General features: G+C 39.2%; 1 protein-coding gene across 1 annotated transcript in view; it reads right to left on the bottom strand.

Annotated features, from left to right (window-relative positions):
- Positions 1-6085, bottom strand: part of PCDH11X (protocadherin 11 X-linked) — a 793868-nt gene extending 787783 nt beyond the window's left edge. The window contains exon 1 of the mRNA XM_063634662.1: positions 5941-6085. The gene's annotated coding sequence lies outside the window, so the exon portion shown is untranslated. The remainder of the gene's footprint in view (positions 1-5940) is intronic.
- Between the last annotated feature and the right edge of the window lie 18045 nt (positions 6086-24130).

The raw sequence follows: 24130 nt of genomic DNA, 5'->3' as shown, positions 1-24130 counted from the left end.
GAGGAAAAATGTATTTTTACAGCATACTCTTTCTTCCCTTCCCAATTCCCAGCGATGTTGAATCAATTCCACTGAATGTAGAGAGAAGAACGATATGAGAATTGCATCTTTACCATACACACAGAAAAAGAATTTTCTAAGAGTGCAGTTAAAATAAAACAAACGGGTTCCTTTGCCTCTGAAGATTGGTAACTGTATGTTGACATGAACACACGTTGACACAGGCCTTAAAATCCTGTGTGTGGGCTGAGGGGGTCTGCTGAGGGGGGTGCCTTCTCAAAATATTTAAACTTGAGCCACTATACCAATCCCACAAAACAAAAAGAAAAAAAGGTGGGGGGAGGAGGGAATAAAAATAAGAAAGAATTTCACTGAAAATATAAAAGGAATTACCCATGGGAAGAGAATACAGCAGAAAGGATGGGATGCAGAGAAACAGTGTCAGGAGTGTGTCAGTGAGAAATTCAGAAAGGTTGGAAATACTCCCCAAAGTAAAATATTTGAATCCCTAGCCACAACCAAAGGAAAACAGACATTTGCAGGCATAATAAAAATATATAACAAATTGAAGGAATTCCACTAAAAGTCTTGTGTGAAATAAAACAGCAAAAGACACAGAAAGGAAGAAACCTTGATGACGAAAATTTGGCCAATCTAAGCAAGTTTAAAGTAGAGTGGCTTTTCTTTCCCCTTAGCTTCTTTGAGGTCAGTGAAAGATAGGAGAATCCAAGGTGGCTAATGGGGAGGAGGATGTAAAAGGGGGAAATGAGTGGACAAATTAGCAGGATAATTAATGCATGGGAAAGGGGCAGGGGATAGCTGACTTAGAGGAGGAAAAAGAAGAGAGATAGAGCTATTTGTTAGTGCCTAAAGGGAGGAAAAAGACAAGAGGCTCTAACTGGTTGTAGAAAGAAGGCTGAAGTGGGTAAAATGTTACATGATGTAAGGTTCAGAGATGATGCAGGGATGTGTGTAGAAAATGGGGTGAGGTGAAGATGAATGTGCTTGCAAGTGGCTGAAGGAGTGGGGGTCTCCCCAGGACAAAGAGTTTACTCAATAGATGGAAGATGGGGAATTTTTCGAAGGCTGGATGGGGAAAGTGAGATGAGTAAAAGATCTAAGTGGATAGATGATGATGCCTAAAGAGAAATTTTATTCCCCAAAGTAGCCTTCTTTTCTTTCTTAGTTATACTGATTAGCTTTAGGCCCTATTCATTCATTAGTCCTCTTTTCTGGATGCTACATTATCTTCTTAACATATTTGCCTCCACTCTCTATTGTAATACATCAATGTATTCAATTCTTCATTTAAATGCAAACAACAATAATATTTCTACTGTGTGCTATCTATTGTCCAATTTTCTCAGGCTATTTTGTTGTTGTTACTTTAACAAATTTGCTAGAAAAAAATCTTCAAAGATATTCTAGGTCTACGAAACACACATATACCTCTAAACTTTGTAACAAGACATCAAGCCCTCATGCCCTTCTTTACTTATTCTGTGTAGGTCATGACCTTCCAGATATATTTCTTGGCTAGCCACTGACTAGGAATGACTATTTTTAAAGCCACAGACGTCTCTCTCCTTTATGAACCTCTTCTCAACCTCTTAACAAAAATTAATTCCTCCCTCCATTATGCTCAATTACGCCATTTATCACATTGTATCCTAGATCTATAAGAGTGTCATGGCTCAAAGAGGCCCATGCCATGTTTGTCATACTCCCTTTTGTATTCCTAGAGCCTAGCACATTGTCTGGCACAGTAGGAGACTAATTAAAGTTTGTGGATTTTTCAGTGAATAAATACAGGGATGACACCTCCTTTAAAATATGTGAAGCAAGATTCTTGGAGAGAATTAGCCTTCAAAATTTCATTCCCTGAATAATTTTCTTACCCACTAAAAAAACGTGGCTGCCATACATATTTTTTCAATGTAGCTCAAAGCCAGTGGCTTATATAAACTCTCCTTGTCGATGTGCCTCCCCTTGCTCCACCAAGAATCTTATAAATCCTAGCTAAAGGCTGTTGTGGACTGCTTGCGCAGAGAAAAAGAATTTTCTGCTTTCTGAATCTCTTAACCAGATTTCTTCCCTGCCACCAGCAGTCTGGAAGCTCTCTATCAAGAATTTCTATCTCGCAAAAAATACAAAGTTTTGAATACCAAGAGAAGGAAGAATGCGAAACCTGTAATCCCTTCTGCCAGGGCTTTCAGCTGCTGAAACCCAGCATTACCTGGGCGTCCTTCAGAATCCATTCCGGTGACAAAAAGGCCAAGGAGCCGGGGAAAGGGGCAGGGAGTGGGGGTGCACAGTTTATTTCAACCCTTAGCAAATGACTGAGCTCTAGAAAATGAGTGTGTTTTATGCTTGGTCGGAGTTTCTTTCCCATTCCTGTATTTCAGACGCACAGCAACTTTAAGTTTACTGCCAGCTATACGTCATGAAAGGGAAGATTTTCATCAAAGGGAAGAAGAAAAGGAAGGGGGAAAAATCCTACTTTTACAAAACAGAGTAATTCTTTGCTCCTGCTCCCTTTGCCCACATCTCTCACCTGCGTCCAAACCAAAACACAGTAGGTAAGCAGTTTGTTGCGACATCCCTTGAAGGTTTTTTCCTTTGGAAGGTAATTCTGCTCCAGGCGCCAGTTGCCTCTACACGCCCTGCCTCTGCCCCTCCCTCTTGCCCTGTGCAACCTTCTCCAACTGCATTCTGCGGCCCTTCTACCAAACCTAAAGAAGGAATTGTCCGCAATCAGGAAAACAGATTAGCCTCAAATTTGGCAAAGCAGGGGCTTGCTCCTTAGGACTAGAAGAGCAAGCTCAAAAGGGAAGCCGGAGCGGGCTTCCGTCTTAAAGAAACCTATTCCTGCATCATCCCAATTTGGAGCGCAGGTCTCTAAATAAAGAGCATGGTGGTCTCTCCCCTATGGCAGTAGTGGATAGAGCCTTTCCGCAACTTCCAATTTGCAGTTTCTTCTTTCTGTGAAGGGGATTCCCCAGCCTGCGCTTTCGCCTAAGGTTACAAACCCTCCCCCACCTCACAATTTTGTGGGAACGATGACCCTCCCCGCCTTCTAGAGAGCTTGCTCTGTGACAGGCGAAGCAGCAGCCACGGGGTTTTTTTAAAGAGGCCGTTCTTCATATCCTTCTTTTTGTCACCCGAGGGGAGAGAAAACAGAAATTTAACACCAGTTACTACTATTATTGCATCTGGAACACTTGCCCTCTAAAATGTTGCTAAATAAGTAAACTCACTGTGAATAGTGAAGGTGCAAGCTGAAAAAGGGAGAGAGCTGGGGCGCGGAGGAAAGGAGGAAATGGAGGAGGGAAGACCCCAAATCTGGGTTTGAACCCCAGGTTTAAAACCGGCGGCGGGCCGCCAGCAGTGGCCACCCACGCCTCAGGCGCCTTAGCGCGCCTCTGAGGAGCGAGAGACTGGAAGGCGGGGCTGCGAGCCGGGACCCAGGAAGGGCCGAAGGGACTCGAGGGCGGCTGCGCGCAGGGAGCGCGCGGGGCAGGGCTGCTCGCGCTTGCGGGTCGGGCTCGCCGCTCGGCTTCCCATCGGCCGGGCCAAGCCTCTCTGCAGCTGACATCATTGCCAGAAGGAGGGGCTGCCCCTGCCAAGGCGACTGAAGAACAGGGTTCTTCGGCCTGGTAGGCAAAGGCGCTCCCTCGCCGCTTGGCGAGTGTGGCGCCCTGGCAGCTGCAGCGGGATTCAGCTTTTGGGAACTGCACGCGGCAATTCTTAATTTAGTCGAGGGAGAAAGGTATCTTTAGACCTTAGCGCATCCATCTCTCGGTTCTTTCGTCAAGACCGCCCGTACACGGTCCGCGCTCTCTCTATAATGAACCAGACAAAGGCGAGAAAGGGGGAAACGTGTACATACACTATTACTTCGACTTGCTTCCAATTGCTTCCCCACCCCCACCCCCGCCGCGACACACACACACACACGCGCGCACACACACACACAGACCTACAGAGGAAAGGCCAGCCCTGGCGCTGGAATTTCCTGCCGGGATTGCGAGAGTTTGCTTCAAACAAGATTAAAAGTGGAATTCCGTCAGTCTTTACCAAGTTGCGCGGGTGCCCGCAAGTACCGTTTCCTTTTCTATTTTGAGTCACACCTGTTTTACTTTTTAGGGGGCCTAAGAAGACTGTCGCTTTAAGTCACAAAGCACCACTATGTTCTCAGGTGTTGTGCTCAGCGTTCGGAATTCTCTGCATGCTCCTCAGGTTGTTTCCTGGTTGCAGCGCTAAGAGCGCACAGGCGACTGCTATGACACCATCGCCTCCTCCCCATCTTTGCTGCCCCCCCCACCACCCGGATTTTCAACCAGTTTTTTCCACACACTTTTCTTCGTACAAACAGATCCTAGGCTGGGTTTAAATCCCATTTTGTGATGTTTCCACACAAGAAAAGGACACTTTAAAATTTTTTATTTTGTTTGTTGTTGAGCTTTAATTCTTTTTCTTTTGTCCTAGCCCCTCTTCCCCACGGTTTTTGCTTTGTGGGTGTGTGCCGCAGTGGCGCAAATAGCAATTCCCAGCCCCCAGCCCACATTTTGCATCGGAGAGGCTAGGGCTCACCCATAAGCCCTTAACAGGAGCAGCCTAGCGCCCCACACCCTAAGCCGCAGGCGGCTGAAGCAGAGGAATGCGGAATAAATCATTGTGAAGCAAAACGGCCCATCTTCGGTTAAGCTCTAAAAGTCTTTCCTTGGGAGAGGCCAGGAAGCGGCTCTGGCTATACACTCTGAGAAAGTGACCTCTCCTCCTACCCCTCAGTCCCTTTGCGACTAAGCGCTCAGATGCAAGTCCCAACTGCAACCCGGGCGGACCGCCGCTCAGCTCTTCTAAAGTCTAAAAAATGTACCCGTTTGCGGCTACTCGCTTTTAAAAAGTCACATTTTCCGATGAACCTCTTTTAAAAGGTACATTACTTTTCTCGAAAAAAAAAAAAGCCGTTTTATCGCTACGCGCTTTAAGAAAAAGAATTCCTTTGTGAGGACGTGAACTGTTTCTCGGTTCTCTCTTAGAAAACACCACTTATTTATGGGATAGGTGGGCGGTTTATTGATTTATTTATTTGGCTAAGGGATTACAAGTCATTTCTTTAGAGAAAGAGGAACCCTTTTATGTCTGGCAATAATCTTAGAAAAGTCTTTTTTTTTTTTTAAATGAGAAAATGATGCCGTTCTTCGGCTAGATTATAAGTTGATTTAAAAAAAAATAGGCAGTATTTCTCACACCTACCATCTCCACATCCAGCAGGTGCTGGCTGAGTACAGCCCCATAAATAGGGCGGGAAGGAAGGGCGGGGAGGCGAGCGCCAGGAGAAACAGCACCGGGAACCCTGTGCGCTCCTGGCTCTCCGCTCTGCGCCAAGGGTCGTACCCTCAAGGGTTGGAGCCAGCCTGGCAGGGATCCAAACCCGAGCCCCCAGAGGAGCGCAGCGAGGCCAGGGGTAGTTTCTTGGCTAGAGGCATCGCCCCTCAGCTCCAATCTCTCAGTCGGGCGAGTCTGGGAGTCCGGGACGTGCTCTTTTGTCAACACCCGCCCCAATCTTAGAGTTTCCCTCAGCCTCGCTGAAGCTGGCTGTACCCATTAAAGGGAGAGACCTTTTTGCACAGCCAATGTCGGGGAAATTCATGCGCCGACACATTTCTGACAGAAGTGAGAGTTTTCCCAAAGTAACCAAGCGCAGCTGTGGTAGTGCAAAAAGATATTCTCCCTGCGCTCACCTCCGGGGTTTGCTCTTTCTCTTACCTCCCGGGAAGAGAAGGGGGAAGGGAGAATAGCAGAAGCGTCTTTAAAACCACCCCGTTGTCCTAGTTCAGACCTCAGGGACAGGCAGCGGGCAGTGTCCGCGCACTAAGTGTGGAGCTCACGCCTCCCTGACAGCACCCTGTACAGGTACCCAGTCCAGTTACTTACCTAATAACGATGCCTTTAGAGTAGAATGAAGAGGTAAACGAAAGAGAGAAAAAAGGCTTCCGCCCGCTCCACGGAGACTGCGACTGCTGTAGCGGGCTCTACCGCCACAGCTCGCAGTCCGCAGAGCAGCCGGAGTCGCTGAGGTTGTTTCTGAGGCTATTCAGGCAGCCCGGGCTGCCTGTGCTGCCTGTGTCGCCGCTGGCACTGCCACTCTGCGCACTCTGTTTGGCTTGCCTTCCGCTTTGCCGCGCGGGCAGCTGAGTGCAGCTACTGCTCACGGCTCCTCCCGCCCCGACAGTTCGCCGACTGCAAGGAGCCAGTGCCGAGCCAGCCCTTTTGAATGGCGAGGGGGAGGGACTTAACAGAGGGGGAGAAAGGGGAAGGAAGGGGGGTGAACCAGGGGAAGGCGCGGGGAGAGAAGTGAACCAGTGTCCGGGCCTCCTGCTGGGAAGGGATGGCGCAGCACCAGCTGCTGAGTACCCCCCTCTGGTCCCCACTCCCTGCGCCTCACATCCCCCATCGATCCGGGGGCGGCCCCTCCCCGCTGACGGAGAACCAGCAAGAAGGGCGGGGGAGAGATGGAGGTAAGCTTAGGAAGTTACTGCTCGCCTCCTGGAGAAGGAGGCAGAAAGCGTGCTGGCAGCACTCTCGCGTGCGGGACCCGCTGCTGAAGAAAACGCGCCGGTTTCGGGCTGCTAGCTTTCCTGAGCAAAACCCAGGGCATGCAATGTTCTCTTCGGTCCTCTGCTCACTATTCTCTTAGGCTTCCCTTTAAGTTTCACTCATTCACATTTTCTCAGAGAAGTTTGATTTTTCTTGTGTGTTTTTCTTGTGATCCCGCTGGCTGCCCTGACTCCAGCTAGAGAACAAGCATCCTACAGCACCATTTTCTCATACAAAGGATACTTAAGGCAGACTAGGGGAAGTAGGGGCAGGAGCCTGGCAAAGTCACAGTTGGAGCTGAGAGGCTGTTTGCATGTATCATGTTCAACTGTGAGCGGGGTCTGGTACTTCAATCGCCTTACCAGATTAATCCTCTGACAGCAGCGAAGGGGTGTGTGTGTGTGTGTGTGTGTGAAGGAGGGAAGGAGAAGTTCTAACGACCTAGCATTTGGCTACCCCAGAGAGCAAGCAGGAGTGAGTCAGGTGGCATTGCTGCCAGAGACCAGGCAGCGTCGCGGGCATGGACGGCGCTTTTCCAAGGTAGGAAAGGGGGCAAGAGAGGGAGGAAACCAACCCGGAGCCTCATGCCTGGTGCTTGCCAGCGAGCTCTGGCTGCCTGGTAGGCGATGGCTGGGTGGGCATCTGGGTGCCAGGTCCCCAAGGACCACTAAAGCTACCAGGAGATATGTGGCTGGTTTATGCCTTCGAAGGGTCATGGGTATAAGGAAGTAGGGGCCAATTCCCCCGTTCCTGGCATGTGATTAAAAAACCAGTAGTAACAACATCAAAACCACCCCAGCTGGTCAACTCTTATTCTTGTTTCGAGGAACAACTCCTTAAATTTGCCCAGACGCCAGAGAATGAACCAGGTGAATTTTCTAAATTCCTCTCTCCAGAAAGGTGTACGATTTTATGGGGAAAATCCACTTTCCATGCTTATCCTGTAGAAAAATTTATCTTTCTGGTGCTGTGCAATTTTTTGAAAGGAGGTGGCTCTTTTTCCTGAAATAAAAGGAGAAAAAGTAGAGAATGTTTTAGAGCACCAATAACACAGTATCCATTTTTTATTTTTTGTCTACTGAATGGAAGAGGAGATGACATCTGCATAGAGATAAAACATCAAGAAGGAAAAATTTTCAGAATTATAATAAGTTGCTTTTCTCTAATAGCTTCTTCAGGGAAAGTTTTTTAACTGAAAGGAAAATCCTTATGACTTGTTTGCCCAGTATATCCTTCTCCATCTTCTTAGCTGCCTCCTTTCCCATTCCTGATATTTTGAAGGTTAAAACCTTAGTTCAAATATTCCTCACGTCACTTTTTTGCATATTTTTATACCGAAAGCCATACTACTAAGAGAAACATCAGCACCACAGCTCAATGCAGGTCTGCATGAAAGAAAACAGAGAAATGTTTACTTGCACAGGTATGAGGAGACACTTCACTATTACATTTTGCTCCTTCTGTAACTGTCCCTCCATTATTCACAGTATCCAGCACATGCATTGTACTCTTCTTGGGAGCTAGGAAATATCTGAGAGGGGAAATCAGAAGCTGCTAAATGGTTACAGCTCTGACTCTTGGGGACTGCACTACTGGATGAGACTGTGTCATGGGAGATGGCAGGAACTCAATGCAAATAAAATCACTGATTGATCCAGGGACAGTGTGGCACAGGCATGCTATGGGAGTGCTTTCAAATACTAAGAATTATTCATAACATCCACATTAGATGCCAATTAATTGATTTCTGAAGATTTCCATTTAATCCCTAGGCAGGAGAAGAGAACTATTTTGTCACCGTTTAAAGTATTTAAAGTTATCATCATGACAGACTTATGAGGTTAATATTATTATTCCATTTTACAATTCCTGAAACTGAAATTAACAGAGGACAGGTGATTTGCACAAGACCATGATGCTAAAGAGTAACAGACTCTAGATTTCTATTCGGGGTCTATAACTCATAAATTCAGCTACATGGTTACTTTATAGTTAATTTGAATTCTTCTATATATAATATGGAGCAGAGCATTTAGTTTTAGGTTTATAGTCCAATAGGAAATGATCTGAATAGATTAGAAACATTACTTACAGACCAAGGAGACTCTACTAGTTGAACTAAGTAATCCAGAAAATTACCTAAGAAATTGAGTCTGTTGAAAAGACTGACAGAAATCCACATCTGAAAATAATGAAAAATTTCCCCCCTTTTCTTTTCTCCAGTGTTCTGTCTGATGGTGGCACCAATGAGCAACGGAATAACCAAAAGGCACCTGGCAAAAAGCTCTAGGCATTCTAACTTTAAAAGGACTGATGAAGACGCTTTTCTGACTACAGACAGAAGGACTCCCCATTACTGAATGTTTTTAATGTACCATCTGCATTATATAAATTGTCCTACTAATCCTCCAAACCATTCTATGAGGTAGGTATTATTAACTTCATGTTTCCCTTAACAAATGAGAAAACAGAGACTCGGTAAAAATGACCAAGGTATTATAGCTATAAAATACACAGGAAATTCCAACCCATGTTATGTCCAGTCCATTGTGTTGCCCCTTAGCATATGGTCTTCAGATTGTGTAGTGACACATTTTCAGAATGTGCATTACATCAAAAATTTTATGACTAACAAAAGTCCTCAAAAGCAAAAAGGGCACTGTGGGAATCTGGTTTTTGGATGAGGTGTCAGGAAGGAACTGTGATATTTATTGCATTTTGTTTCTTCAGTGTTCCCATTAGGAACCTAGACCAGGGTTCTCCTATGATCATAAAAGGGAAATTATGGTAATATATACCCCATAAACATGGAAATATGCCTATTCTCTGAGGGATAAACTATAAAGCCATTCTGATTATATAATGGATCAAAGAAGAGTTTTCAAAAACATCAGTGAGTAAGGATGTTTCTCAGGCCTGTAAGAATTGATTAAAACCAAGAAATAACATGCCCATGTGAAAAAGGATTGATCAGCCATAGAATCCTGGTGAAAGAAGACTCAGAGAGATGAGCATTGGCAACACCTATTCATGTACGTTTTCATTTCTCTGACAAAATCACGCTTGATATGAGATTGATGAAGCCAATCAAATATTGTTATTTCAATTCACCTTGCATGAAACATCCCTTATCAAGCAATCTGTCATCTCATTGTGATCTGTCTTTCCATATAGTGTCTGTTCAGAGAAGGAGTGTACATGTCATGCAGATAGATGACAACAGAGTAATTTGTATTTATCATGTGACAGTTATTTTGCACTAAATTCCATTCTTTTTTTTGTGTTTTACATCACAAATTGCACTATTCATTGCACAGACATGTTATAATCAATAGATCATCATTGCTATTGGGAAAGTAGATTGGTGTATGGGAATGAAACAGAAAGACTGGATAAAACCCATTCTCCATGATATTTTTAATGTTTAATATTAAACCATCAGCAATAATTGCAATCAGTAGGAGGGAGTGATGCTCAGTAGTTAAGAAAAAACCTTTGATTTTTGACCAAATTTGGAGTCCTGGCTCTGCTGTGTTCTAGCTGTCTGGCTGTGAAGAAATTAATCTCTAGACCTGTATTGTCCAATAAGATAACCACTACCCACATGTGGCTACTGAGCACATGAAATGTGGCTTGCCCTAGTTGACATATGTTTCGAGTGTAAAGTGCACACCCAATTTTGAAGGTATATCACATAAACACACACACACACACACACGTATGTAAAATATATTGGTCAGGTGCCATGGTTCAGGCCTGTAATCCCAACACTTTGGAGGACCAAGGCAGGAGGATTGCTTGATCTCAGGAGTTACAGACCAGCTTGGGCAACATAGTGAGACCTCATCTATACTAAAAATAAAAAATTCACCAGGTGTGGCAGTGCACACCTGTAGTCCCTGCTACTCAGGAGGCTGAGATGGGAGCATCACTTAGGCCCAGGACTCGAAGGCTGCAGTGAGCTATGATTGTGGCAATATACTCTAGCCTAGGCAACAGAGCAAGACCCTGGTTCAATATATAATATAATATAATATAATATAATATAATATAATATAACAATATACCATTATCATTGCATATCAGTTACATGATGAAATAATATATTGACTCATTGGTTCAACAAATATATTATTAAATTAATTTCAACTGCATATTTTTAATATTTTTAGAAAATTTCAAATTACATGTGTGGCTTGCATTACGTATTTTTTTGGACAGAGCTGTCCTAAAAAGCTACAGTTCCTTCATCTAAAATTGGGGATAATAACCTTGTCCACCTCAAAATATTATAGTGATATTTAAATAAGGTAATTCACCTAAAATGCTCAGCACAATGTCTAAGATAAAGCTAAGAAGTTGTCACTCTCCAAGACATAAAAAAATAAAGATGTTAAGGGAAATTAAAAGATAACATAAACCTCAAAGGGATAGAGACTGCTTAAAGCAAAAGCCTTAGTTAAGAATTCATTTATCTTTATCCCAAGTGAAATCATTCTACTTCTCTCTTTAAAAGCAACAACAAAGATTCATGTGCCGTCATAGGGGTAGGGGAACAGTACTGTGACCTACAAATATTATAGTGCATATGCAAATGATATGAGAAGTTAAAAGTACTTTCTCAATTCCAAGCATTTTTACTATCATAATTTGTACAGGCAGTTTTACATTTAACTGGTAGATATTTCTAGTGTTCAGGCACTCACGTCACAAATGATAATAAGGCTGAAACTGGTACAGATACACAAAAGACAAATGAATTTCTTCAGAAGCTAAAGATTGAGAAATGGGAGAACGTCTGCTAGTTGCCGAGCTCTATGCTGTCGGTAGTTTAACTGCTTTACCTAGCAGCTCACCAAATGCATAGCTCAGCTGGAGACACTAGAGGGTACTATTACTGAAAACATAGATGAATGAAATCTTTCGACACACTCCCCCCTCTCCACCACTATAATGTATAAGAATATTTGAAAAGGGCATATCTGTGAAATGAAAGTAAAAACATTTCTCCATTCCCTCCTGTATATGACTTGCAAGGTTTTTTTGGTTTTTGTTTTTTTGTTTTTTAGACCTGGGACTGGCCTTACAACACTACCAAAATAAAAAATATATATATTAGAAGTGTGCTATAGTGCTTGGGCCAATCACTGGGAAAAGTTTGAACTCGTTCCCTGCTCTGAGAAAAGCTTTACTGAAAGTCCAAGGAGGGGAGGAAAAGAAGGGCTTTCTATAGAGGAAAGATTTTGATAAGAATTCTTAACTACTTCAACAACCTCTGTAATTAATAGGGGTGTGACAACTGTTTGGTAGTCAGGTCATATAGAAGATTTTTTTTTTTCCAGTAGGCTTGAACAGCTCCACAATTGCAATGGATAAAAGCTATAGCTGAATTTCTTTCACAAGAACCTGCAATTACAGCCTTATGTTTATAGCTAAACTTTGTTGAAGCACTGAGCTCTGATTATAAATGATTATAAATTATAAATGATTGTAAATATGGGGTTGTTCTCAAGGTTGCTATTTTCCCCTGAAGAATTAATTTATCCTACTGTACTCTTATTTTTCTGCAAATGAATAGCTGCAAACTGTACCAGATGAGGATTTTCATCTGTGTGCTACTGGCCTGTGTTCTGATGGCAGCACGTGAATGGGGAAAATTATTGTTTTTTAAAGAGTAGAATGATTAGAATGCTATTAAGAGTCTCTATCTTTCTTGTTTCTTTAGGACAGGCTTTGCCTTAAGTTATCCAAGTGTTGCATGGTGAGGTGAATGATTCCAACAGTTTTGTTCGTTGAGAAAAGCAGAATCCTTTTTTTTTTCATTAACAATGAGAATGAATTTTCCTATTCCATCAAGATTTCTATGTGGCCATCTCTTCAGGACATAGGTATCAGCTACTGCTTTAAATTTAGGAAATGCACACACATATGTAACCAACCACATAATGTTTCCAAAGCAATATATTGAGATTGATACAAATACACATTTTTCAAGAATCCTGGACTAATCCCACACTACTCGGAGCCGCCTTTACTTTTTAAGCCTCTTTATTTCTATTATATGACTGTGAACTAAGTAGATTTAACTTTCGTATGCTTTGTAAAATCAGTTATATTTTCTGATATGTGATAACAAATATACTGTGTATTTCATTGAAACATATAGGAAAACTGCTCTTTTTTTCCTTTTAAAATCAATGCCTATGGTATAGTCAACAAAGGATTTAATGAGTGGCTATTTTGAGCCATTTTTAATTGGCTGGATTACTGAAGACATACCATTTTAAATGATTACACATATGTTTAGAGAATCAGCATAGGATTTTTGTTTTTCCTTTGAGATTGAACAATTTTTATTTCATCATTACTAAAACTTAACTGACAATTTTTATTTTTTCATTACTAAAACTTAGCTGGATGTCAGTTTCTGCCTTTAAATAAAATATCCAAATCCAGGATTCTCGATTGCAAAAATGCAGCTGGTCTCAACTATTCCTTTTATATTTTCTTTCACATAGGGTAGAAAATGGTGAATCATTGTACTTTCATATAATAAAAAGATGTCTTGAATTTTAAATGTAATTGTCCTTTCTTGGTAACTTCTAAATGAAGTGAAACCACAAAGGCAGTTTGGCACACTATTGATTCTATCCTGGTTATCTTTTTTGTCAGGCTAGAATGTGAAGGGAAAGGGTTTGGAGCACAGAATGGTTTTCCTTTTAAAGAAAAAAATTGAATGAAAAATTGGCAATGAAAATAAAATACTGGACCTAGACTCCCAACTCAGTGAATGTTGTTATTATTAGCCTCCACCTTCTCTAGTCCTGTTGCTGGAGCTTGACGCACTAGTCTCTCCTTCAGGCTGAACCTAATCCTGTCATAATAAAGAATCCTTCAGAAACCTTCACTTTGTCAACTGATGGATTTTTGAATTCGATGTTTTTTCAGACCCAGCGTTCAGTGTTCTTGTAGTGGATGGATCAAATCTGAGTTTTACTCCAAGTCCAAACCTAGTGTTCTAGTTCATACAATTAGTCGTCTAACTCAGTTATCTGGGGGCACTGTAGTATCCATTGCTATTACTAGCGCTCAGGCTCTGATAGTTGGAGCATTGGCACCCTGTTTGGTTTCCACCAGTCCCTTTCCATGGTGCCCTCAGCTCAGTGCCAAGGAAATATTACCTGCTTCGCTGAGGGTCATGATCCCAAAAGGACAAACTGCTTAGCACTGTCATACAAATAAGATTACTTATGACTCTAGCTTCTCATTTTATGTATTATATCCTTGGATCATTTATTCTATGGAAGATGCTGAAGTGGGTAGGCTATGTTGGTAAGACTTTTGCAGTTTATCAAAATAAGTAATGATGTCTTCCAATGACATTTGTTATTCTTGAATAGTGTGACTGAATTACTTAACACCCACACTTCCAAAACCAGATTTAGATCCAAAAACTAGATTTAGATAAATCATGGATAACTGGAAAATAGTCTGTTATCCCCAAGTGGATTAGGTCTCAGAGAAGAGGAGGAGGAGGAGGAGGAGGATGGGACATAAGGAATAGGCAAACTCAGGGTCCTGAGGAGGAGAGGCAGTAGAGATACTTTTTTCTTTTTAAATTATTTTTCTTTTATTTTTCCTTCAACTTCACTACTGTAACTTTTCAAATTTATACCATGCTACATCTCTTTCAACTTTTCTGCATTACTCCAGCGGGGTAAAATGCTCATCTGGAGACTGGTGTGGAAGTGAAGATGATAGGGAAGAAAGGAATTGAAGTCACCTAATCCCTTCAAGATGATTTCCTTTCTGCAAACTCTCTAAGGAAGAGAAGGGTGTTAGCAGTTAGCAAATGATGTAAAGACCACAAATTGGTGTTCAAACCCTGTTTACTTTGAGCTCCGGAGACCCGAGTTTAGGCAGTTTAGGCTGCAATAGAAAGAGAAACTAGGAGAGAAGGCAGTGATGGCGTGTGCACTCTGGCCAAGGCCCTCTAGGGGGCAGCAAAGGAACAAATTGCAGTTGGGGGAGGTAGGCGTGGTGCAGGTTTATACGGAGGATTTCCTGTGTTTCTTTAATACGTAAATATGTGTTGTGACTCTCCAGCGGGGGCATATTAAAAGTTTATTCAACCAGGGAATCTTTTTGAGGTAGTATGAAAAATACTGCTTGGCAGTTGTAAAAGTGCTTGACTCTTCAAACCTGTCAGCCTATCTTGATGAGGTTGATCACTCTGCATATAGCTATTTCTTTCTATTAACATTCATCTGATCCCTTGACGCGCTACTGCTCAAACCAGACCAGACCCAGTTTCAAAACTGAGACTATGAAGAGCAATTTATGGATATGAAAATGAAAGGAAATAAAAAGAATAAATCTGTACATTGTAACAGACACAAAGACTTCCCATTGTAATTATTTTTGACATAATATATTACATTTTTTGCCTAGAACTTGTGATGTATGTAACACAATTTTAATTTAATAAGCTCCGTTTGTTTTGGCTATGTTTTTACGGCATGACATGTAGGAAAAATAAATGGCTATGATGTATATTACCTAAGAATCTAGAAAGCCTCGATTCAACTTGTGATTCTATGACATTCTAGCTGTAGAACATTTGATAAGTTACTCAAATTCTTTCAATTTCAATAACTACGTATTGAGAAATGAAAATGCCTTGAGAATTGTTATTAGAAACATAAATGAGATAACATAAAAACTGCCAAGAAGTACCCGATAAAAATATTTCAATGTAATTTAGCACTCAAAAAATTAGACTTCATTAGGCAGCGAAAGCAGTCATTGAGGTAAAATGAGGCAAAAGAAAAGGGAGGTGGATATAGCTGTATTATCCATTCACTCATTTGTTAGTTCATCTATTCATTCATAAACAAGTATTTATTGAAGAACTCTACATCCCAGGCACTTTTTAGCCATATTAATTTGTTAAATAGACTTTCTACTTCATGTTTGGTTTTTAGTTCTAGGTAGTGAGTTATATAATGATAAGTACAACCCCAGAATTGTATAAATCACTATCTCTTTCACTACTTAATTGAAGTAGGCAGATAAAAGGGATTGGTAACCTCAATTTATTTGCATAAAATAAATATTACCTCTCACTCCCACCACACAATTTGTATCTCTCTGAGGATATATTGCACCCTGAAATACAGTCCAAAATTTATAATTCACGTAATCTTTTTTATACACATCTATGTTTATAGATATAGATACAGATATTGATATAGATATATAGTGATGCATATTTTGCAACAGCATGTTGTTCTTATTTTATATCTTATGAACAGCCACACATTGATTGAATAACGGATACAAATAGAGGCAGATTTACCATGGAGCTAATGAAGTTTAAGATTGAGGGCCCTTCACTTGCACTGGCCTCTTTTGAGGCCTGATATTACAAAATCATTTTCATGTGAAGAGGCAACCCAATGATAGGCACCCAAAAATGTTGGGAAAAAGTATCATAGATATTTATGTATAGGAAAAAAACATAATACATATAGGGTTTGGTAGTCTTTACACTTTCAGGCATCCACTGGTGTTCTTAAAATGGGAAAAGAAAAATATTGTAGAGATGTGTCAAGCAGCTTATTATTAAAAGTATATAATTTTCTTGGATACTATAATGTTTGTGATATTTGTCAGCTTCTATAAATTTAGCATTTGTTGTAACGTCTCTTTATAAATAAATATTCTGGTTATACAAAATTTTGTATGGTAATTTTGTATTTTTTTTTAAAGAGAGTTAACATGTAAGTTTCAGGTTCCAAAAACTAGGATTCATCCCTATTTATCCATATCAAAAGACCTGTCTTTTATTCTTCCAGAGGAAATACAAAATTTAAAAAACTGGAACTGAAGTTATAAGTTTGTGCCTTTATGAGTAGATTAATTTGGACCTACAAAATAACTTCAGATTTTAATTCTGAAAAAAATTTAATAGTTTCTGTAGCTTTCTGTAGTACGATTCTTGGCTACATCAGCGACTAAAGGGAAAATAGAAACCTCTATACGCTTGTGGAAGAGATTATAGTTCTTTCATTTACAGAAAGCATGCAATAACCATATGTAGCTCTGTAAACTAGGACTGGCCTTTATCAACTTAGAGATTAGTGAATTTGTTCGAATTTTGGACTTTTGGTCATAGACATTTTTATTGTCAGATAATCATCTGTCATGTTTAAAGGATATATGGGATTCCTGACGAATCAAATAAAATGGAATTTTATATTGAATATAATATAGAAAACTGTCAAATCAATCATTCTTTTGAGTTCTATGATGACGATCCTCTCTTGGATTAGTTTTTTTCCACTTTGAACTGCTAAGTATATTATATTTCACACAAAGGAACATTAGTCAAATTTAAAAACTTTTCTTCAGACAAGTTGTCATTTTTGTTATTTTTAAATGACAAGGGATAGGAAACAATTGCCGTTTTCTCTATTCCAACTGATGTTCTGTGCTCTTATTTACAATGTGCTTTGAAAAGAAAAGGACATCATAATTTAGAAACAAAATTAAAGTGAACGGGATTCCTTTATGAAAATACAGTGTAATTAAACTTCAGCAAGTCTAGATTCACATCCCCTGAATCTCTTAATTGTTTTTATGTTTGCTACAATACTGCACATAGTATTTTTCCATTTAAAACATGTTCATAGTTGTATAAGAGAATAAGCAACTTGAAATTGATTAGTTAAAATGAAGCACTTGTTAATTAAAATGTCATCAAATCTTGAATTTTCTTCTTGGGTCAGTTTCCTTAGTAAAGCAGGGTGTGTTTAGAGGTGTCAGAGGCATTTGAACCAGGCCAAAGCCATCTTGCATAGGGGCTGCGGAAAATAAGGCTGAAACCTACTGGGCTGAATTCTCAGGAGGTTAGGTATCCTTAGTCACAGGATGAGATAGGAGTTCAGCACAAATTATGGGTCATAAAGACCCTGCAGATAAAACAGGATGCAGTAAAGAAGCCAGCCAGGTTCCAACAAAACCAAGATGGCAATGAAAGTGATTTCTGGTCATCCTCACTGCTCATTATATGCTAATTGTAATGTGTTAGCATGCAAAAAGACACTCCCACTAGTGCCATGACTGTTTACAAATGCCATGGCAACATCCAGAAGCTACCCTATGTAGTCTAAAAAGGGGAGGAGCCCTCAGTTCCGGGGAAATCCTCGTCCATTGCCTGGAAAACTCATGAATAATCCACCCCTTGTTTAGCATATAATCAAGAAGTAACTATAAGTATACACAGTCCATGCCACTGCTCTGGCTCTGGAGTAGTGATTCTTACTTTCTTTCCTTTCTTAATAGACTTGCTTTCACTTTATTCTGTGGACTCACCCTGAATTCTTTCTTGTGTGAAGTCCAAGAACCCTCTTTTGGGGCCTGGATCTGGACCCCTTTCTGGTAATAGAGGTATGGCCAAAGATCCATTAGTGAATAATGATGAATAAGTGCACTGCCTGCATATGTATATGATCCTGCCTGTTCCTTTTTATTTTATTTTTTAAGCAGTGGTGATGAGTTTTCTTTATGATCAAAACGTAGATATTCATTAGAGGCTTGGTTAATGGCAAAGGGCCTAGTATGGGGGGAGACAAAATATTTTTTCTGTACAAAATTAACTGGCCTATATGACTCAAATCCATGTGCTTGGGCTCATTAGCACAATGCTCTAACTAATTAAACTAATGAATCTCAAAATAATGACAAATCCTAAGTTTGAAAGAATAAAGTTCTTTAACTCAGCTTGTTAAAGACCATTAAGCAAGGTTGCCAAAAATGTTCTAACACTTCCTGAAATCACAATGACATTAGGGAGCAAGAATTGTATTTCTTTCCTTTCCTCACGATACTTGTTCATAAATGCAGAGAATGTCATAAATTAGCAGTCAGTAGTCTACTGGCAAAGTATTGATAGTAATGATAAACCTAAAAGGTGACGAGGGACTCAAAAAAAAGGAAGATAAGGATTAGAAATGCTGGATATTACTAACACACTAAGTATTCCTGTTCACACACAAAGGATAATTTAAGAAATCTAATACATCTCTTCTGAAACATATGGTGCTGAATTGGAGACCAAGCCAATGTAAAACCACCAAATCTAGTATTGGGGGATCACCAAATCTAAATTGGGCAATTAATTTATTTGGGTCATTTTGGTGATCCTAATACCTACTGCAAGAGGACTGAAGCACATCCATCAATTTGCTTATTAAGCTATCTAAAGATTCATTCGGACAGCCATATAACCCTTGCCAAATACTTATTAGCTAAGTGATCCATTTACTTAAAATGGTGTTTTCTAATGCACGTTCCCTGGATTGGTAATTAATATTAGCCTTAAAGGCTCTGAGATGTATTACAGCAAAGCAATATATGTAACATTTTCTAACCCAGAATTTCCCAAGTCTGTCTTTTTTCTTTGCTTTTTAACAGTAACACCTATTATTGTACTGTTAAACCCATTTCAAGAGATGGTGACTTACAAGGCATATATATTCCTACTGAGAAAACATAAAAGAATAGATGAAAATTACTTGCATATTGTAGAAGTATCACAAGAGAAAAATTGAGGTCCAATCTTGTTTACAGTTACTTCATGTCTCTAAATTTTACATTTTTATATTTTAATGTCTGAAATGATATAGTATTTTAAATGGTTAAAATCAAATTAATAAATTTATGTAGCTATTTTTAAAATTCTAGGCACTTGGACTAGAGTGTCTTTATTGTGTATCAAAATGTCCATGAATACAGGAAAAGCAACCTCAGTTATTTGGTCCAAGTCCAATTTCTGCTAATTTACATTCTGTCTAATTAAAATACCCTTTATAACATTATATGTAGTTTTCTTTCACTTTGTCTTTCAAACCTCTATGTTATGTTGTCTTATATTATTTAGTTGCCAAGTTGCACCGTTGAGAAGACAGATACATTGGTTGGTTTGTAAAGTGACTGTAGATGTGTAAGGGAGGGAAAAAAATATCTTCCTCCACCTTCTCAGATTTTGGATCTAGAGACCTGTGAATTAAACTGAGAAAAGACAGATTATCAAAAGAAAAGGCACATAGACTTTTTTGGTTTTAATATTTCTACATGCACTGGAGCTTCACAGAAGTAAAAAACTCTAAGGGGCCTTTAGACCAAGGGGATTATACGCCATTTTAACAAAGAGTGATAAATTATTCAGAAGTGACTAGACAAAGGAAAGTAGTTTGAGATTCTCTGGAGTAAATTGTGGGAAGGTGACTAGAAAATACATGGGGGAAATAATGGTGGATAGGAGTTGATTATGCACACTCATCTTGGTGCCATCTCCAATGACAAGAACCATTCCCCTCTTTCTGGTATTGAGGAAGACAACTTTACATACGGAAATTTCGTTACAAGTGGAAATTTCCTTTACCAAAGTGTAATGTATGACCTCAGATAGGGCAAGGGCAGAGAGCTCATCCTGTGCCTGATGTTCTAATTGCCTTCAGCTTAAAATAATCTTTAGCCAAAGTGGCATATTTTGGGGTAGCATATTCTGATCTCCTTCAAATGTTAATCACAGTATATGTGAAACACATTTTGCTGTGTCATAATTTCTTTGTTAGATTTCTTTTGCATTTGTTTCTTTAAGAGATTAACTTTTTTACAGGCATGAGAAAGAACTAATCTATATTCCAATGTATGTAGTTCAGCACATTACCTCAGTGATCTCATAGACCAATCTCACTTTAGAGATTATTGACATGTCAGGTGATAATAGTAGGGCTTATCAATTTTCCTGATAACAGTCAACCATGAACACTAAAGCCACATATTTAAATTGGTGTTTATTTTGGTTAAGGTTCAAAATAGTTTCAGCATAGGATATATTAACAGTTGTCAACAAAGGAAGTCCAGCCCTGTAAAATATTTGAAAAGATTTATTCTAAGCCAAATATGAGTGACCAATGGCCTTGACACACCCCTAGGAGATTCTGAGAACATGTGCTCAAGGCAGTCTGGCTACAGCTTGGTTTTATATATTTTAGGGAGACATAAGACATCAATCAATACATGTAAGGTGTCCATTGGTTTGGTCTGGAAAGGTGGGACAACTTGAAGCAGGGGCATCCAGGTCATAGGTGGTCTCAAGAATTTTCTAACTGGCAATTGGTTGAAAGAGTTAAGTTATTGTATAAAGACCTAGAATCAATAGAAGGGAATGTCTTTGTTAAGGAGTTGTGGACACCAAGGTTCACATTATGCAAATCGAATGAATAGAAGGGAATGTTTCTTATAAACTTAAAGAGGCTATTCTATCAGTCTTAAGGTCTCTGTTTTAATGTTAATGCTGGTCAGCTATGCCTAAATACTAACGGGAGAAGGGGATTTTGAGGTAGGTCTGACTGCCACTTCCCATTATGGCCCGAACTAGTTTTTCAGGTTAACTTTGGAATGTCCTTGGCTGAGGGAGAGAGCCACCAGTCAGTTGTGGGGCGTAGAATTTTATTTTTGGTTTACAAAGTAAAACACTTATTTTTAGTATTTTTTATTAAACTCTCTGCAGGAAATAATATGCTTAATAGATCAATAACATTTATAATTTCATTCTCTAAACCAAAGTCATTTTTGAAAAATCATGAAGGAATTTATAGCACTAACTTTGTCATTTTTAAAAAACCCATGAGACATACATTTTTCTAAAATTAACTATATATATACATATATATATATGCACTCCTTCAATTAGTTATAAAATTATGTTTCTAATTGGATAGCAGAATATCCCTAGTAGCTATAAATGTTGGCTTCTGTGGTAAACTTTGTTGTAAGTTTAAGACAAATGCACGTCTTCTTTTAAGTGGCATTCTGAACTCCTGAGGTATGTGTATTGGATGTAAAGGAAGTACTTATTCAATAATTACATACTTTGTTTGAATAGTGGCACTACCCATTTTTAGCTCACTTATAACCAACTATTTTCAATATGTTTTTTAGAAAAGCACCAGAAAGCTATATAATTTTCAGGTTGCAAATTTAGTTTTCATCACTTGGGAAGAAATAAAATGTCATGTTCTGAAATGGGACAGCCTAATGGGTCTGGGACTTTCTATGCATTTACTAATATCAATAGGGTATTGAGTTTTCTTGGCAAGTGTTGTGGAATTTGTCAGTTTTGCTATATAAATTTCACAGTCATTTTTGTAGCTGGTAATAACTACTTCTTGTGATGGAGCACTAGAAATAGTTGTTTTAGAATGATGGTTTAAATGAAAAATTGATTTATCTGCTTTGTTATCTAATGAATTAGAAATAGTAAATGTATTTTATGACAACAATCTTCATTTCATAATTGAGAAGACATCATGATCTGTTAAGGTACAGAAATCAAAGGGTAAATGATGAAGAAAAAGTTACTAAAGAAGTTGAATTACTTCCTATTCATTTCTTGGAACCAAAATATTCTATATAAAAACCAGTGACTAGCTCTCTTCAGTTGTCATAATTTTAAACAGATATTTCAAACTGATTAAGACAGATTAAGGATTATCTGATCCATCTGTTTTCACTCAGAACCCCTCAGAGTTGCAGGGTTTTGTAGAAATGCATGAGAAGTTATGGTATGGAGTGCAATGAGAAGGAAGCTTGGAAGGCAAGGCTCTGGGTCATACTCAGAATTGCTTTGTTTTTTGGCTGATATATATATGTAAGATTCCACTTGATATTTTGTGTGAAATCAGAGTTCTGCTGCTAAAAAATATAAAATGCCCTTAAGAAAATCACTGATCTAGGTCATCTTCCTCATTTCACAGATAAGAAAATTGAGGCCCAGTTCATTTAAAAACGTATTCATGAAAACATCCATTAACTGAGTGGCAGAATAAATTGTTTATCAAAGAAACTTGCTAGGATATATTTATTATCCTTTACATTTATATATGATTTTAAAGGTTTCAAAGCAGGTTCATGTCTGTTATTTGATTTGATCCTCAAAAAAAATAACACTATTAAGTCGCTATAGAAAGTCTTAGTCCAATTTTAGAGATGAGAAAATGAGATTGAAAGAGACAAAGCCATCACGGTTATACCACATTCATGGTAGAATCAGAATGACAACTAAGCTTTCTTGACTCCCAGAAGTTTATCCTGGAGCATAGCTTTTTGTAATAATAGCTTGCCTAGGAAGTGACCATTTACAGAGATGTGGCATATATACTGAACCCACGGTTAGCTGTCACCATAGAGTCTCAACTCACTGAGACCTTAAAAAAACATCTAGACCTGCATTCCCATTTAACTGATGGAACTGAGATTCAAGCTAAATAAAGGAGCTTATATTTGGAGACAGGGCTTGAATTAAAATCCACATATCCTAAATTCAAATTAGTGTCTTTTCTACCAAACTGCATTGTATCAATTTGCAATATATGCTATTCAGTGAAAATACACACTCTTTTGTGAAAACACACATTCCTGCCAGTGTTCTGTATCTGTGCTTTTAATAACCTAGGTCCTCTATCTTAGAATGCCAAAGACCTTGCTGCAATATACTTATGTATCCTCTGAGATGGGTGTGATAAGCCCTTTTATGAATTGCAATATCCATACATGAGAAAGGAATGTTACTTGTGTGAGGAGGGATTATGGTCATCTAGCATTTGTATAGAAATTGTAGTTTTCCTGGTCAATTACTGTGAGACTTTGCAACTGAAGAAGTTGATACATGCTTTTCCGTCCAGGAGAAAGCATAAATTCCCATGTTTTCTGGATGAGGTCTCAGTCCATTAGAAGTTTAACACCCTTGAAAGGTGAGTAATGTTCTTTCTAGATCTCAGCCAATTCAGCCCTAAGGATTGTGCTAATTTAAACAATTGTTTTTCTAAATCTCTACCAGATCTATTAGAAGCATTTTTTCATACTTTTCTGTGTGTATTCTATTTCTACCCTTATGGATGTTTTCTCAACTGTAAAGCTTCTTTCCAAAACACACATGCAAAATTAAATGTGATTTAACATATCTTCAGTAATAACATTAGTAGCACAATTACATAGTCTTTAATTGACCTTTGTCTATATTGGGATTTAGCAACCATATTTTTGGCAGTAAAAAAATGAAGAAAAAAATATAAGCTACTCTCATGAACTTACGGTTTTCATTTAGTTGAAAATAAAATAAGAAATTATTGAAGAAGGTCCATTTGAATGGCACAATTCATGGGGGAAAAACATGACTCCAATGGTAGAAATAAGTTAGCCATAGAAGATGTATTCCAGAGCAACTGTTATGTACAAGTTATTATCAAACGCACATTAAATATGTCAAATACCAGAAAATAAATACTAGAGTTTGGATGAAGGTGAGGAGGTCAGTTATGAGGATAAGATCTGTTTAATAAATAGGATTGAGCAGGACAGGAAAGGTTCTAAGGAGAGAAAGAAGTCAAAGGGTAAAGGCAATGCTTCATGACCCCTAGAAGCTATAGCTCAGGGCTGCTACGTAGGGTTATACAAT

The sequence above is a fragment of the Symphalangus syndactylus genome, chromosome X, assembly GCF_028878055.3.
Source record: "Symphalangus syndactylus isolate Jambi chromosome X, NHGRI_mSymSyn1-v2.1_pri, whole genome shotgun sequence".
NCBI classification, from domain to species: domain Eukaryota; kingdom Metazoa; phylum Chordata; class Mammalia; order Primates; family Hylobatidae; genus Symphalangus; species Symphalangus syndactylus.
Note: the sequence above shows the minus strand (reverse complement) of the source record. Positions and strands in the feature narration are given on the sequence as shown.